Here is a 16,775-nt window from a genome sequence, read left to right on the forward strand (position 1 = left end):
ATATTTATATTTCGCCTAGTTGTAAAACAAAGAGTAAACCAAGGACCCAGAGACTCTTTGCCAAAATAACTGGAGGAAAAAAGTCTCCTTACTAAGACACAACGAAGGAAATTAAAAAGTAAAATACGTTTAATGGTAGAATTTTATTTGGTTTTTAAATTACAAACAAGTTCTAAAAACAAAAAATAAAATAAAATATACTTTATGCAATAGCGCACATATTTGCATAGAATTTTTTCGGTGTTTTGGAGAACCTTTTTTCCATACAGAGGGCACATGGTTGAATAAATACAAGACAGCACTTTATACTTTTGCAAGCAGTAATTTTATATATTGCAAAGCCTAATAATAATTAAATTTAAAGTACTTATCGTAAATATAACACTAAATATACAACTAATTCACTGAGACAGTATAATACAATATTCTCCACAAATACACTTGGCTGTACACATATGAAAATAAGCAAATGAATCATCTCTACATAGTATAAAATGAAGTTCCCAAAAAGCGTCTGTGTGGTTGAACTCGCAAAACTCGAGAACTACCCGGCCGATTGCGCTGAAATTTTCAGTTTGTTCCTTTAAGTCCTGAAAAGGTTTGCAGACCAGTTCGAATAAAATTCGATGAATAGTTCTTTTTTTATTCCAATTTACGTCCAATTTTCACATAAATTCTCAAATATGGGGGTGAAAAATTACTTGCACATATTAATATTACATATCGTTAGAAAAGGTGGAATTTTCCGCTCTCTACGCAATTTGTGTCAATGCTCTAACTTTAATAGGGCGGGATTTATTTGCGTTTTTAGCTCGATTTTTTTTAGGCTTAGCTGAAATTTAGGCACTACTTTCTTCATTAAATAAATCAATAAAAAGTGAAGGAATTGTCCCACAGCTTTCTTTTTGACGCCATTGGAAAAAGCGACCTTTTTTACTCCAGATCTAACTCGACCTATGGTCGAAAAAATTAGCTTATATCTCGAAAGGAAAAAAAGTTACAAGCCTTTTTAAATCAAATTTAAGAAATCTCGATTCCATTCAATTCGTGAACGATTTTCTTTCGCATTTTAATTCCTTATATTAATTTTATTTTGTGTTTCCATGGTTAAGCATTTTAAATCCATCTTTCTGGATTTAATTTCTTAAAAGTATTTATTTATCATGATTTTTTTTTATTTATTTAACTTGATTGTTGAATATACGTCACTTGACTTAATTTTTATTTTCAAGGTGGACCGGGCAAAGCCGGGCAACGCAGCTAGTGGTCTCTAAAATGAATATCTATACACAATGTATTAGACAAACCGAGTCAGCATAATTAATCTTACCGCCATCGGATGACTAGACACTTCACAAGTTTTCGCCGCAGACATATTAATGACAGCCAAAAATGACCATTAGGGGCAGTCAGTGAAAGAAAGACGCCACCTCGGACTTCGACTAATTTGTTTTTGCTCATACATCAATCAGGAAAAATAACTAGGCATTTTATCGTTGTGTAGTGGGTGGGTTTCGTGGTTGAATACTCCAGCGGTTAGATTTTTGTTAAACAAGATAATTCAAGCATCATTATTAAGGAAAAACCCCGATACAGTGAAACCTGCTTATAACAATACCGTTTATAACAATAAACCTGTTCATAACGATATTTTCCTTTGTCCCAGCAAAATGTCAGCATAAGTAATCAGTGTCTGTAACGATAACCTGTCTATAACAATATTTTTTTTTGTTCCAACAGTATCGTTGTAAACAGGTTTTACTGTAATACTCATTCATTGCACAGACAAACGTGTTACAGTATAAATGAGCAAAAAAGTATTGCACGCAAGTGTTTCTGAGTAACAAGGAATTTCTTTATCATTGTCTAAAGATTTGAGCATCGAGGTGTAAGTAAATGGTGTAAATATGGAAGAAGTTTGAGAAACTATAGTTGGGGCAAATCTAACCTGGCAACATCATAATGATTTGATGCGGATTTGCGTAGCATTTACATTGCTTTCAGGTTAGGTTTTCCCCGACAATACGTCGTATGCGAGCATTCGTGTTTGCCTAAAGCTTACAAATAATTTTTTTACAGCTAAAAAACAGTCTTTGGTAATAAATTACCGCCCTAAGCCAGAACTAAGGCAGAAATACATAAAATACACCGCCAGCTCAATTATTCCATCCGAGGACTGCAGTTTCGTGCTTTTTAGCACTCATCAGCCCATTTAGCCCTGGCTTATAGCGGTAACTTACTACAAAACACCTAGTTTTGCATAAAATCTTTGAGTTGAACCGCACCATTGCTGCAGTCACTCGTCTGGTGTGCTAATTCTACATTAGCTACCAGTTTGTTTGGCTCTATTGGCTGCTTTAAGAGGTTCTCTGCCTCCAGCTCAGTTACTTCCTATTCTGGGCTGATGAGTGCTAAAAAGCTAGAAACTGCTAGCCTCGGATGGAATAATTGAGCTGGCGGTGTATTTTATGTAAAAAACAGTCGTTTAGACGTGTGTAGAAAAATCTGTTATCGAAGTTTGAGAAACTATAGTTGGGCAAACCTAACCTGACAACATCGTAATGCTTTAATGAGGATTTGCGTAGCATTCACATTGCTCCCAGGTTAGGTTTGCCCTGGCAATACGTCGTATGCGAGCATTCGGGTTTGCCTAATGCTTATAATTAGTTTTGACGGCTAAAAATCAGTCTATTAGACTTGCGAAAAATACCCGTTTTTTCTCATATGTAGAAAGTAATAAGTCAGTTAAGTGCATTACGCATAGCTAAATTTAAACTATTACAAATCTAAATATCTTCGCGGTTAATAACTAGCAATTTCAGTAGTTAAGTTAAAATAATTTATCTACTTACCAGAGCGGTTTTTTCTATGCCGTTGCTGTATTGAAAAATTGAGTCGGTTTTGTAAGTTTTGAATCTATAATTCGTACATGTACATGTAACAGGCCATTTGAAATGCTGAATGGCTTTCCAATCCAGATTCCTACTTTCCCTAATTTTCAGAGGCATGAAATGTTAGTTCAAAATTCTTAATTAATTATACTCAGATGCGTGTTAAAACATTGAAACTGAGCCGATTAAGAACTATTGAGTCTTAACGTCAATTAGAACTAATTACAGTGAGGAAATGATCATTTCAAAGTAGAAGAAGCCAACTAGCTAGTTGCTGAAATGATAATTTTTAATCAACCTTAAAAGCTTTCGCTTGAAGTTTGAAGTTACACATTAATTAGATGGGAGGGTAAGCGTAAGATCGGTGTAAACTTGGAATTACTTATAAGGTTTCTAAAATATTTTACGGTATTTAATTAGGCAGTGTTTAATACGCTCTAACTTTTTTGAACTAGAAAAAGATCCATTAAATGTTCTCTGTACTTTATATCACTTAATAAAATAATTTTAATTGCACACCTCTAATTATTTCGTTTTGTACCTTTATATAAAATGCAGTAGTTTTTAAAAATCTATTTTTTGGCATTAAGAATATACTATTTTGTTAGTATGAAAATAACTCTTTGTGTAGTGAGAAACCATGGAAAAATCTGTACTGATATTTTTAACAAAGAAAGTGGATAGTTTTTTTTTGTTTACATTTGGAGAGTAACCACTGGAAACACATGCTCATCTGGACATTAAATTTGTGTACGGAAATTTAACAGAAACCATATTTTGGAACAACCAAAAGGTTTTGTAACAAAGGGTAAAGAAAACTATGTAATGAAACTTAAAAAGGCGTTATATAGCCTACATCAATCTAGGCGCGAGTAGTTTCATGAGTTAGAGTATTTTCGGAATTACAATTCGAAAAGCTATCGAGCTGTAATTGTTTTTCATTTGAATTGGAAAGTTATAGTTTTTGTGTATGTCGACGATTAGGCTGTATTTGCTTTAAATGACGATTTATTGAATCGTGTAATCGATTTAATATAGTCGAAATTCAATATCAAGAATTTGGTGTAATTTCAAAATTCTTAGGGGTTGAATTTGAATGTATGGATGGTCATTTATTGATGCACCAAAAAAGCTACGTTGAAAAGTTAGATTCTGTTTTCAATCAGTTTCGAAAAGAAAATGTAAAGGTTCGTCTAAGCCCCGGTGTAATTGTAGAAAAATGTACAGAGGGGGAAGAAATCCAAAATGTGCCTTATAGATTTTTAGTTGGCAGTCTTTTATTTTTAACCACAAGAATTAGGCCTGGTATTATGTTTCATGTATCTTTACTATCTAAGTATTGTAATTCTCCTTCTAAAAATTCATTGGAAATTGTGTCTATGTTATAAATACTAAAGAGTATTGCTTGGACTTATCTAAAGCTAGTAATTCCAATGTTGAAGCATACGTAGATGCAAGTTGGTCTTCAGATCGAGGTGATCGAAAATCAGTAAGTGGGGTTTTAGTTACGTTAGACGGAGTTCCTATATCTTGGTTATCGTCAAAACAAACAACAGTTGCTCTTTCCAGCATGGAATCTGAATTGATTGCGATTTCAGAAGTAGTAAAAGAAATAATTTGGCTTTCACGAATCTCAAAAGATTGTAGAAATTTAGGAGTTAATTTTCCAAAGCCAAAAGTTCATTGCGATAGCAAAAGTGCTATTTATTTTTCGAAGAATTTTGTGGAAAATAAATGAACTAAACATATAGACATTAAATATTTTTTCGCTAAAGAAAATTTAAAATATGGGAAATTTGTTTTAATTCATGTTAATGGAAAGAACAATTTAGCTGATAAAATGTTTAAACTGTGCAAAGTTAATGGACTTCTGTAAAAGAGTTTTGTTTTGGTGTTTAAAATTATCATTTTCTTGTAAGGATCTGTGAAAATGAGGGGGATATGTTAGATTACTAACTACAATTTTCACAGCTCCATCTTAATTTAATTTCAATCTATTAAGTAGCCAAAGGGTAACAACACTGTTTTACACTTCATTAAAATTTTATGTAAATTTCCTTACAGTAGTTATCAAAATAATGGAAACACCTGTGAATAAAAATGACATTTTTGAATGTGCTTCGAACGTAATAAAGAATAAAACTAGATATCTGTTTTTTTTTTATAAATAGCAATGTACATATTCTGGTAGTATATGATGGATTAACTGAAGTTCTGGACGTCTTGGTTTTTTTTTCAAGCGCGTGAAATATCGAATCTTTCAAATTTTAAAAGAGGCCAAATTGTTGAAGCGCGTCTAGCTGAAGCAAGTGTTACTGAAACATCTCAATTTTTTGGTGTTTCTAGAGGTACAGCATCTAAAGTCATGACAGCATACACGCAGCACGGTAAGACAAGCTCGGCAGAGCAAAATAGTGTACGGAGAAAGAGAAGTTTAGTAAAAGAAACCGAGGGTGTTGAACAGGATTGTAATGTCTAAAAAGCGAACAATATCAGCAAAAATGACCAGACAACTCAATCACAGTCTGGATTCACCCGTGTGAGTGATTAGAGTCAGAAGGCACCTTTATCAACAGAACATTTATGGCAGAGTAGCGATTCCCAACACACTTGTCACAGAGTGTTTCCATTATTTTGATAACTACCTGTATATATGTTGAAATAAAATTGCGGTCGCTTCTTGACTCAGAAAAGTTCATGTCTTTTACTTGTTAAACAAACTGATTCACGGCAAATACTGCGCATAGCTTTTAAAGCTAACAGGTGTTTACTTATCGAAAAATCCAAAAATTCCGTTCATGTGAACGTGGAGGTCATTTCATACAATAACTATACCTACATTGATTCCCAACCTGTGGTTCGCAAACCCCCAGGGGTTTGCGAGTTGACAAAAAGGGGGTTCGGAAAATTATATTCTAATGGCGGATTTTCGAAATGCCCACTTCAGTTTCTCTCACTTAAAACTTGATGTTGAACTCATATTCAATTAAAACCTGAAAAAAAAAGAATTAATTGCATATGATCATATGTGAACTTTTGAAACATCTTTTATTAACTTTCAACGATATTTTTTTTAACCGTTTTAGTGTGGCAGTGCCCTATCCTACTTATGTTGTGTTGAGCCAGTAATGCGTAGGAGTACAAAAGTGCAGCTGTTTGTTGTTACGCATAATTTTCGCCTTAAACTAAACTGCTTCAAGCCTATTGATGCAGTACAGAAGGAATGGTTAGTAACCAAAAGCATCAGTAGAAAAGTGTCAACAAATACGATTTCCTTCGGAAATTTTTCCAAGGCGAAATATGCCATAGTGTAGGGTACACAATACAACAAAAATGTCAGGTAATAAAATGACTCAACATAAATTGCTTTCTATCTGGAGGAAATTCATTTTGTTACTAAAAAATCTACCTTGAGTTTTCTTTTGATTGATGTCATATATATATATATGTATATATATATATATATATGTATGTATGTATGTATGTATGTATGTATGTATGTATGTATGTATGTATGTATGTATGTATGTATGTATGTATGTATGTGTGTGTGTGTGTGTGTGTGTGTGTGTGTGTGTGTGTGTGTGTGTGTGTGTGTGTGTGTGTGTGTGTATGTGTATATGTATGTATATATATATGTATGTATATATGTATATATATATATATATGTATATATATATATATATATGTATATATATATATATGTATATATATATGTATATATATATATATGTATATATATATGTATATATATATATATGTATATATATATGTATATATATATATATGTATATATATATGTATATATATATATATGTATATATATATGTATATATATATATATGTATATATATATGTATATATATATATATGTATATATATATGTATATATATATATATGTATATATATATGTATATATATATATATGTATATATGTATATATATATATATATATATATATATATATATATATATATATATATATATATATATATATATATATATATATAGTGTGTGTGTGTATATATATATCGGACATATAGGGGGGTCGCGAGTTGTCTACTTGGTGAAAATGGAGTAGCGACGTGAAAAAGGTTGGGAACCACTGTTTTAGATGAAATGAGATGAACTTGAGTTTTCTTCAATGCATATTCTGGGCAATTCCACTGGTAACTGACTGACATTTTTAGAGCAAAACAGTAAACATTTTGTCACGTTCAATGCAAAATGAACTTACAGCAAACGATATTTTCTCCTGGATCATTGTATTTTTTAAGCTGGAATTAATGGTCAACTGAATTCTCGAAATAGATTTTGGTTGATTTTTAAAAATTTGTTTAAAACACATAAACTAACATATTAAAAAATAGCATGTCAGTTAGTTACCGTGATTTTGATATATTTTTTTAAATCATCCAAAATGTAATTCAAGGGTTCAGTTATACCATTTTTTTCAGCTTAAAAAAATACAATAATAAAGGAGATAAAATAATAGTTTGAAAAACTATGAAAACACGCTTTAGTAGCAAAATGAACTAAAAAGTTAAAAGTAATGTTTGGATGACAAGCATATAAAGTAATTGACCAAACACTTAGTTTTACTGTAATAATAAAAAAAAAGCGTGGGGGGCTGCCTATTTCCATTTTTGTATGGATAACAAGTGGAAGAAATTCAAGACAACTGATAAGAAGCCCCCACGCTTTTTTTCTATTACAGTAAAATTAAGTGTTTGGTCAATTATTTTATATACTTGTCATCCAAAAATTATTTTTAACCTTTTAGTTCATTTTGCTACTAATGCGTGTTTTTTTAGTTTTTTAAACTGTTATTTTATTATAATGGAATGTATCTTAGTATTCTATTGCATTATTTGCATCAGACATTTTGAATGCTTTCTGGTAAATTCATGTGCAAACATTGTTACACTCCGCAGCTCTGATTTGTACGTTGTAAGTAATTCTAATACGTCACTGACTATTTGTCCAAAGCAAAGTTGAACCCACAAACAAATAAGGTAAGCTAATAAAAGCGTGTTAATTAGAATAAACTAATAACTTATCGTTAATATATTAATTTGATTATAGAATATTGCATTGTCATCAGGTCGGAGGTTGCATTCCAAATTTTAAAAGAATCCAATCACAAAAAGTGGGCGAAAATTGAGTTGCAAGATTATAAAAATTTTTTTTCGGTGTAGACGGGATTAGAACGCACGCCCAATGATTCCCGAAGTTGGACGTCAGCGAAGACCCGCGCCTTAGATCACTCGGCTACGAACGCTCATAAAGTGGTGGAATGTACTAACAGTGATAAGCCACTAGTTCAAAGGAGCGTTACTCACAAACATATAAGTGACGCTAAAAACAAAAACGTGTTAAAAAGATCGTTTGCACAAGGTGTATTTTTCGTTGATTGTTGCAAAATACACACTGCTTTGTTCTAAAAGTGTCAGTCAGTTACCTGTGGAATTGCCCAACTATGAAAATGATATTTTTCAATTTTCACTTACTGTCCCGGATCTAATGAAAATTCCTTCACCTTCAAGTTGAGAAACATTGCTTGATTAAAAACAGAAAGCTTTTATGTTCAATATTAGAAAATGATTAAGTCTATGTTTCGAAACAAAACCAATGTTTACATACCCAATGTCGACATCACAATCCTTTCTGATGTGTAAATACACTTACAATTTTGTTCCTATGTAATCTCCCTTAGTTCATTCTCTCCTTCGTAGACAACAAAAGCAAGAACAAGAAATTCGTCTTGTCTCATTTTCCTCTAATTTTAGAACGAACTTCCCAGTCTGTGTGACAACTATCCTTTTAAGACCACTTTAGATGAAGTATTCTTGGAATCTAATATGAAAGCTAATATTAGGTAGAAGCTGAAATAAATGATAAGAAAAATAGTATGGGAATAGTTACGTAAAATGAATTATAACTTAACTGAATACTAACTCTAGCTCTTAGATTTCGGAGTTGTAAAAATACAATTAACTGCACCCTAGGGTGGTTGAAAAAAACTTTTTTTGAAGTAGAAATCAGGACATCCCCTACTTTTTTAATACTTAAGTAGTATTATGCTGTAAACGTTTTAGCTTCTTACTCAAATATTAAGAGGGTGCTCAATAACCCCTTAATTTAACATTAGCCGTAGTATAGAGAATGCTACAAGTTTAGATAATTTTAATTTCCCCCAGCTGTTTTTTTTGAGCAATCACGATTGCTTATTGTTCTCACTTGACTGTTTTGATGTCCTTTGATTTTATTTTCCCACCGCCACCCTCTGCAGCACCACCGTCCACCGGGTCCTCACGATGCTGCTCCTATAGCGAAAGCCGTCTCCAGGTTGCATCCATATCCTACACAGACGCACATACATACACACACGCACACACACACAAACAAACACACACACACCTACACACAAAAACATACATACACACAAATACATACAGACACCTACACATGCACACAAATACATACAGACACCTACACATGCACACAAATACATACAGACACCTACACATGCACACAAATACATACAGACACCTACACATGCACACAAACACATACACACACATTCATACACACAACTACTCACACACTTATGCCTGCACACAGACACAAACACACATGCCTACACACATATACACATACCCCTACACACAACACACATACCCCTACACACAACGCACATACCCCCCACACACAAACCCACACGCCTACATACACACACTCGTGATTGCGAAAAACATAATTTGAATTCAAGATGTCAAAATTCAGCTTATTTTTTTCGTAAATAATTATTTTATTGCAATGTATATGCATATTATTAGTGTATATTATAATATATAGCACTGTTTTTTCAGTTCAATGTATTTTTAACCCCCTTCCCCATACGTATGACGTTAGGGGGAGGGGGTTGAGCACCCTCTTTCAGTTGAAATAGGAAGCTAAAATTCTTCCAATATATTACTATCCACAACTCCAAAAATATTGAGGGGTGGCCCGTTATCTAGGATAAACTTTTTTTTTTTACAATGTGTTTTTGAACCACCCTACTGCACCCGTTACATCAACATCGACTTTCTTAGTATCTAATCACTATTCTTTTCATTAGCAAAGATATCAAATTATGTCAAACATACCTTTTTAAATTTTTAAGCTTATTTCTAGAAGCAAAATGTGCCTCGTTCATCTGAAAATTAGATACGTAAAAATTAAACACACGAACAAATCAAGTAATAGCAACTTTTAAACAATAAATCTGGTATAATTCCATAAAAAGTTTTAATCGTTTTCAAAAAGAAAAAGAAATTAAATGCTCATCAAAATAAATTAATTGAAAAAAAAATCGTATGCTCTTTCTTCCGGTTAAATAAAAATGCGTAGTGGATTTTTTTTTTCCCCTGTTGGCAAAAATTGAAGAAAAGTAGTTACCATGGGTGCAGAGTTTATGTATACTTTAAGCCTCCGCTCCAGACTTAAGCCTTAGTTGTAGAAGTAAAAAAAATGTATTAGGTTACCAGTGTTAATGGGTGTAATGTTACACGAATTCGGAAGTGTGTAGCATCATTGTTTTAAAAACTCAAATTGTTGGAGGAATCTTTCGCTATGGTTTCAGGAGAATTCAACGCGCATGCGTAAAGATCAGAATTGGCGCAGAGCACGTAAACTCTTATTAAAAAACTTAAAACCGTCCTTGGTGGCCGAGCAGTAAAAGCGGCCTTTTCTCTGAGACTCGCGCCGCGTGTTCGGATCCCACTCAGGCCATTTCCTGTCTTAGTACAATAGAAATGTCTTGTGTGTATATTCCCAACTCCAACGAACTATAGGGGGCACTGTAGCCACTTTAATGGCGGACGAAAAAGGTAAAACAAACGCACGTGGTAACAAAGAAAATGCTAATAAGCCTAGTAATTTTTGTTCGTATGCATGATTTTTTTCGCTTTATTCTTTTTAAATTAATTTTCCAAGTCTTGTTGATATTCTGGCCCACGTAGAAAGAAATGAGAATTCGAGAAGCATTTCAAAACGTTAGAAATTAATGCAAATTACCCAGTTCGTAGTTTTAAGCAGCCATTTCCACGATGTTGAATTCGATATTTATCAATTCTTGATAAAACTAAATAATAATTTTGGCCTGACAAGAATAACAATTAATGCTAGAAAATTTAATATGAAACTACGAATTATTATCAAAAGAAGATGACACTTCTTTGCCTTGCTAGGCTAGCGCTTATAGTTTTGCATTTGTAGCCGAGTTATTTTTCTCAAATTCCCGAATCGGTTAATTTAAAAAATTTCTGTTTCGAATGTTTTTAATTTCTGAGTTACGATTTAATTATGTCATGCTATGCAAATCATCAACAAAATTCTCAGGGATATATGGTGGTAGTTTTCTTTTCAGTTGCTATACCATTATTTCTTTTTACTTATCGAATTCTGTAATCTTTCTACCATTTTATTCCACTCATGATAAAAATAAAAATGGTTTAACGAACATGCGGAATCTCGCCAAGGGTACTTTGATCGCACAATACTAAAACTATAACCCTAAACAAATTTGGCGAAACCTGTCAGCTGAGAATAAAAGCAATAAAGTAAATTTTTTCTCGATTAAACATTTTTCATTTCGTTCTACGATAGTATATTCAAGAAAATATTTTGCATACTGTCTATTCCAACTAAATGCTGCTGTAAAATATGGTTAGTTAAATTAATTTAAGATTTTAAAAAAACCAATATTCTTACAAATTCACACAAAACAATAAATTGTTTTACCTATTATAAGGTTATCCAAGTTTGTTAATGCAGAGTTTTCTTGTGTTAACGCGTTTACCATTTCTCAATCTACTCACTTTTTAGAAGGAAATAAGGAAAACTAACATTATTTTGAGAAACTCGAGAATACTACTTAGGGACGAAACAATTTCTGTAGCTAAAAGCAATCTAAGACGCATCGATTGCTTTAATAAATACTCCAGAACAAACTGCTTGTGTTTACGTCAACAGACACACGTGGAACGCAATGTGGCAATGTTTTAGTTTTTTCGGCAATTTTGTAAATCACCGCAAGGTAGCGTATTCGAGCGCTGGAGTTGCGAATTAAAATAAATAAATAAATAATTGGTGTATATTGACTGGGGTTAAAAAGCATGTACTTGATAAATCGTTCAAGAAAATCAGTTGAAAGTTTAATTTTTACTAATGTGTAACCTTGCAAGTAATTTCTCTGTAAGCATACATAAAATACTGGTGTATCCTTACGCAGAAATAAGTGAGACGTTACGCTATAATTACATTATCATGGTGCAACCTTCCGCAAGTGATGTGTAACTTTACACCAGTTTTATCAGTTAAGTTACTCCTCAGCAGTGGAGACAGCTACCGGTTATGGAGTTAGTTTACACAACATTTTTTAGTGCATCTAGGGTGACTTTTAAGAGTTGCACCTTTTTAAGGCAATGACATTCAATAGCTCCATGGTGTTGAATATGAACGCATCAGCAACAATACAACTGTTCTGTATTTTCCTTTCAAGAGCAAAGGAAATTTCTCTAATTCTGAACTGCCTGTATTTTGTACTAACTTAATTGAGTGGTACCATTCTAAAAAACCCCTTGCGTTTGCCAAGTTTTAAATCCTGCCTGACTAAATGAATTTGATTTTGATTCATTTTTTACTAATAATAAAGCTGAAAGTCTGTGTCTCTGGATATCTGTATCTCTGGGTATCTGTGTTCCTGGATATCTGTGTCTCTGGATGTCTGTTACACTTATAGTGCCTAGACCGCTCGACCGATTGTCATAAAATTTAGCAAAGAATTAGTTCGTAGTATAGGGGTTAGCACTTCGAAGTGATTTTTCGAAAATTCGATTTCGTTCTTTTTCTATTCCAATTTTAAGGACATTTTACCGAGCAAATTATCAAAACATGGACGAGCAAATTACCATAACGTGGACGAGCAAATTACCATAACGTGGACGAGCAAATTACCATAACGTGGACGAGCAAATTACCATAACGTGGACGAGCAAATTACCATAACGTGGACGAGCAAATTACCATAACGTGGACGAGCAAATTACCATACCACGGACGAGCAAATTACCATACCACGGACGAGCAAATTACCATGATGTGGGCAAGCAAATTACTATGACGTGGGCAAGCCAATTAACATAGCAAGTTGGTGGCAAATTCATCATTCATTATTTATAAATATACAGGCAAGCCAAATAATCTCTTAATTTTATACTACGGGCAAAGCCGTGCGGGTACCTCTAGTGTAACTATATAAAAGTTTTCCAAAAAATGAGTCATAAGTTCAGGGGCGGATACAGACTACCGTTTTAGGGGTTGGAGGTCATGCTTAGTAATATAGGATTTTGGACTCGAAAAAGAATCTGAAATTGCTTGGGTGTCAATAAAAAGCTCCTAATTGGCCAGGAACAAGGCACCTCATAGGGCGTAATTGTTACTAATAATTTTCATGAGCAATTAAATAAGTAGTATTTCAAAAATTTACCTCTAAAAATCGTAAATGAATTGAGAAAAATACTGAAATCTTGTACATCTTGTTCATAAAGTATTTCAATAAAATGGATGATTAATACATTGTCAATGGTTTTTTTCAGGGGGGGGGGCCTCCATGACTCACCCCTTGTATCCGTTCCAGCATAAGTTATTCCACCATTTTCGGCAAGTATAAACTAAAAATACTTTTTCAACAGACAAAAATATTTAACCTTATTGCCCAAAAAAAAAACAAAGTTAATTTCCTCAAAAAAAAAAAGATTAAAATCTTTACAACAGAAGAGAAAAAAATGATGCAATGAAAAAGAGAATTTTCGAGAAAAAGAGTCAAATTCATCACATCTTATATTGCAAAAAAAAAAAGATCAAATTTCCGAAAATGTCGTGAATTGCAAAATGCATTTTCTTCTGTTCTGTCTGAGGGGAAAAGATGGATTATATTTTAGGATCGGATAATAAATCTTACTTAGTCCTTAAGTCTATCATAAAAGCATTTAAGTAGCTCATGAAAGCAATGTTTCAAACCCGTCTTAAGTTCTACTACGCGTTAATATTAATAATATTTTATTTAAATCATTTCAAGATATTTTTAGAAATAGTTATTAGTAAAATATGGAAGATGATGGTCAGAACTACAAAAAAGTTGTACCTTTTAAAAAACCTTAATTTTGTTTTTAAATGGAATGCTAAAAATGTAACGGATTGTAATTCAATTAAAAATTCTAGTTTTCAAAAAATGGAACGTGTACTGAAAAAACAACTTCGTATATAAATCCTTTAATATTTTTCTGATTTTTTTTTCAATCATAAACAAAAATAATTTATTTTCTTGAGAACAATACTTGTTCTCTAACAAAAAGGAATGCTACTCAGGGAATTTATACGTATGAAGTTGAAAATAATAATTTGAAACATGGTAAAACAGAGCAATTTTAAAATTTACATTAGCAAAATTAACATTTTAATTTCTAAAACTGAAGCATAATGTTAGTTATAAAAAGTTCTTTTAAAGATAATTATCAGATTAAACTTGTAGAGGGGAAAAATCCACATAAATCCGATTATTAAAATATAAGTTCAGATACTTGTTTAAATAAAAAAAAAAGTAGAATGGTAAAAAATTAAATTTTACGGTCTTCCCTATAATTAAATGTTATAAGTAATGCTCTTAGATAATCTATAGTCTGCTGAAATTTAACTATAATAAAAAAAAAAGTAAAACCATAACTTTTTAAGACATCGAACTAATATTTTGGAAATATTAAAGTGTATGAGATGTAAAAGAGAATTAATTATGCGTACTGACTACACAAGTAAAAATTTTGAGAAACAAATGTAAAAAAATGGATTGGAAGTGAGTTTTCAGTTATAATTCGGATTAAAACTTATAGGTTTCATAACATTTAATTATTTTGTTCAATGAGAGAAAGAGAAATAGAGATAAATCAATTATAAATTCAAGAAAATACAACTGACAAAATAAAAATTAAAAGAGGTTGGGGCTCTACTCTTAAATATTATTTATCAACGTCATTAGCAGTTTTATTCCACTATAGAATAATATAATCGCTCTAAATCATCGGCAACTATAGGTGATAGGCAAAATTTATGTCAGACAGCACTCTAAAAAAATATGTAAGGTTACCAGCATTAATCGGTATAATGTTACTTGAATTCTGAAGTGTGTAGCATCATTGTTTTAAAAACTCAGATTGTTGAAAGGAACATTGCACTATGGTCTCAGCAGAATTCAACGCGCATGCGTGAAGAGCAAATTCAATGCAGAGCAGCTAAACTCTTATTAGCGAAACGAAAACTGTTCTTAGTGGCCGAGCAGTAAAAGCTCTTGCTCTGCGACCTGTTTGAGTTTCACGTTAAGGGTTCGAGCAACGCTCAGGTCATTTCCTCCCTTAGTTCAATAAAAATGTCTTGTTTGTATATTACAAAATAATAATAATAATAATAATAATAATTGGTGTATATTGGTCGTTAAAAAGCACGAACTTGATAAATCGTTAGGGAAAGTCAGATGAAAGCTTAATTTATGCTAGTATGTAATTTTCAAGCCATTTCTCTTTATCTGTAAGCATACAGAAAATTTTGGTGTTCCCTTACGCAGAAATGGTAATACTTTACGCTATAGTTACATTAGGGCCATTTCACCGTGACGTGCGAGACAAAAATACGCTAAAATTTCATTAACATTTCGCCATATCTCTTAATATTTTAAAGAAAAAGGGGTAAGTAATTTTTCAAATCTTTACATTTGATACAAAGATACTCCTGACACAATTATATTTTCATTAAACAATTTCGTTATTTAAAATAAAATTTATTTATATGCGTCACGTGCGGGACATCCAAAGTCAACCTCTGGTAACTTGCTTATGAATAAGCTAATATTTTTGCTCTATTAATGCAGCAATGACGAAAAAAATTGCAGATTTTGAAAGCTATAGTTCCAACGTAAAGAAAACATATTTCATTAGTTTAGAAATAATTATTTAAACCATTGAAAAAAATATGTATATGCCCATTCCACTGAAAATGGTCATTTTGTCCCGGTTCCTACATTTCATAAAAAAGAAATAATTTTTGAAGAAAGTTTTTGCTTAAGAAGTCACACATACGTTTGTGATTTCTTAAGCAACAAAATTTTGTTCATCATCATTTTAAATTATTATTTTTCAATGAAATATATGAAGCGTCACGTGCAGGACAAAATTATCGTTTTCCGTGGAAAGGCCCATTACCATAGCGTAACTTTCCACAAACGATGTATAACTTTGCACCAGTTATGTCAGTTTTCTTACTCCAGAGTATTGGAGGCAGCTAAGCTGCCACCAATTTTATGGAGTAAGGTGACGCAAACTATTTTAAGTGTGATTAATTAACAATAATTCGAAAAATCTGTTAATATACAAAACCAGTGGTTGGAAAAACTACATTTATTTTGCATTTCCGTGGAACGTAACCCCCGCGTAAAAAGGAGGGTCAAATGTATTGCTATAAATTATATATTCTTTCTTGCCTTTACTGAACCGATTCGTCAATCCAAACATTTTTTACCATTTGCAGGAATATTCCCTGCAAGAAAGGATTTAAAAGTGGTAGGAATTCAACCTTCAAATTTTTAATCCTTTCCCGAAAGTAAATAGTATTTCATTCAAGAAGTGTAACTCAGCTACTTGAAATTGAGATAAATCCAGTCATAATTTAATTTAAATTTTACATAGACATACATATACATAAAATTGTTTTAGATGATGAAAAGCATCTTTTAAACTAAAGAGAAAAACTTTAATTTTCATTATATGAGTTAGTTTTAAAGGAACTTATAT

The sequence above is a fragment of the Uloborus diversus genome, chromosome 6, assembly GCF_026930045.1.
Source record: "Uloborus diversus isolate 005 chromosome 6, Udiv.v.3.1, whole genome shotgun sequence".
In the NCBI taxonomy this organism is placed as follows: domain Eukaryota; kingdom Metazoa; phylum Arthropoda; class Arachnida; order Araneae; family Uloboridae; genus Uloborus; species Uloborus diversus.